A 2,219-nucleotide genomic window follows, 5' to 3' on the forward strand; every position below is an offset into this window, starting at 1 on the left:
GCGCGGATCAAAGTCTAGTGTGTTCTAATGAAGGATAACCTAATGAAAATTATATTCAGCATATATAGAGTGTCATTGGTAATTTTTGGAGTGAAATATAAAAGGTGGAATTGAAAAGAAATAAATAAATGAGAGAGAGAGGTTATAATAAGTGTGTGATTCTTTTATTTAAATAGTAATCAGAATTAATGTAGAGTAAATGAATTTCACCTGATTGGCCATTTCTCAGTGTAAATAAGAGTAATAAATGTTTTAGTTATGTTTTTTTTCTTCTATGTTTCAGCTATGTTAGTTGCGCCAGAAATGCTATCCAGTCAGAACCATAGTAAAAGTGGAACAGAGAAGGATAAGTAACAATGGATGTGTCAGACTGTCGGTGTAGACGATACCAACTGACATCATAGGTCAAGCATGTCATAGGAAAATTGAGACGAGTATGGATCACGCTAAATATGCATACACTATTTATTCATATCTTTACTCGGTACGTAAAAACATATTTACATTAAAAATGATTAGAGCCAGCCAGTCACCTTATAATCTTATATACCCTTGTTTAAATAGAGTTTACTCTTGAAAAAAAAAAAGAGTTTACTCTTTAAAGGGTATGTCTTTTTCCAATGAATTGAATTCATTTATGGCTAGTAAATTTTGCGGCTATAGTTGCACGTAATTGAAAAAAAATTAGTGACACTTTTATTTGTCAGTCCAGAAAAAAAGGAAAAACTTTTTTTTATTGTTGAATTCACGTGTGTTAGTGCAAAGATGACACTACAATTGATAATGCAGAATATAACTCAAGAGACAAATCACATAAGCACACCAAAGCTTTATTAAAATTTCCTTAAACGATCTATTACAAGATCTGTTTAATTCAGCTTTTACACGTCAGTGTTAACACCCTAACACACGCTACTGAAAGATCCTAAGCTACCCGCTTATGTCTCTTCTCCGTCAAGTACTTCAGCCACTGCTTCAGCACGACCCAGAACACTTCCAAGAGCTTCTCTCTCTCTATAAGATCAGCCTTTGTGTCTCTGTCTCTATACAGACGACCCCATAGCTATCTTATAGTTATTCTCCATGTTCCCGAAACCCTAGTCTCCAAGGCAGCATGTATGGACATCTTCCATAACAATAAGTGCAACTTTCCTTTTCTTGGAATGCACTTATTCCTCTTTCTTTAAGTCATAAACTTGCTCCTCAAGTTTATTCTTCTTTCCATATCTCCAAGATACTCCCTTGCTCTCCAAGTCTACACGACTCCAGCTCAGCATCTTGACTCCACATGGTCTTCACCACTTAACCCGACGTCTGCTTCAGCAACTACGTCAGCGACTACTTCAGGGCAGACATCTTACATCTTCAATCTCCCCCTTTTAGCTTTGTGTGCCGATCAAGCACAACACTCTTCTGGTTCAGCAACCACGTTCCTCACCTGGAAACTTTCATACCAAATGTGCTTTTCTCCCCCACGAGATGTGCACCACACATGCTTTTCTCCCCCATGAGATACACATTCTCTGTACCAGAACATCAACATTCTCCCTCTGCTTGATTGCATACTAAGCTAAAACACAGATGCTTAGATGTCAAGCCTTACATACTCATCCGTCTGTTTCTTCATGTATAATCATGACATAGCCCCTGATGCAGCGGAATAACAAGTACCACATCACGATCTGACGCACCTGTCGAGCTACCTCTCGACCCACTTCTGTTGAGGACCTGGCTACCTTCATGTGTCGTCTCATTGACCATGAGCCCTTCCCCATCCGCACCGAGTGCCCTCTGCACTCGTTGCTATTGTCTTGGAGTGATTTCGCTATCACACCCCTAAAGATCACCTCACATCACTTCCTGATGCACTTCGATCTCCTTCCCCTTTGTGTCACAGACAACTCCGTGTCCTGACTCCGCGCTTGATGCTTCTTGATCTTCCTGAAGATCACTCCTAACAGAGCTGCATCCATCTTCTGATGTCTCATCCTTGATCTCATCAAGTAAGCCACTCTTGGCTAAGGACACCTCTTCAACTCTCCTGGGCTTAGTGAACGTCGTGTTCACCTTCTTGGCCATGTTTCTGCTCTTCTTACGAGCAAACCTCTCCACCTTCTTGTGTCCAACCTTCCACAGAACCAACAACACATCCGATGATGCTTCTTGCTTGGCCTGACACAGTTGCTGATGCACCGATCAATCTCCTTCCTTGTACCAGC

Source organism: Brassica oleracea, chromosome C4 (assembly GCF_000695525.1).
Source record: "Brassica oleracea var. oleracea cultivar TO1000 chromosome C4, BOL, whole genome shotgun sequence".
Lineage (NCBI taxonomy): Eukaryota > Viridiplantae > Streptophyta > Magnoliopsida > Brassicales > Brassicaceae > Brassica > Brassica oleracea.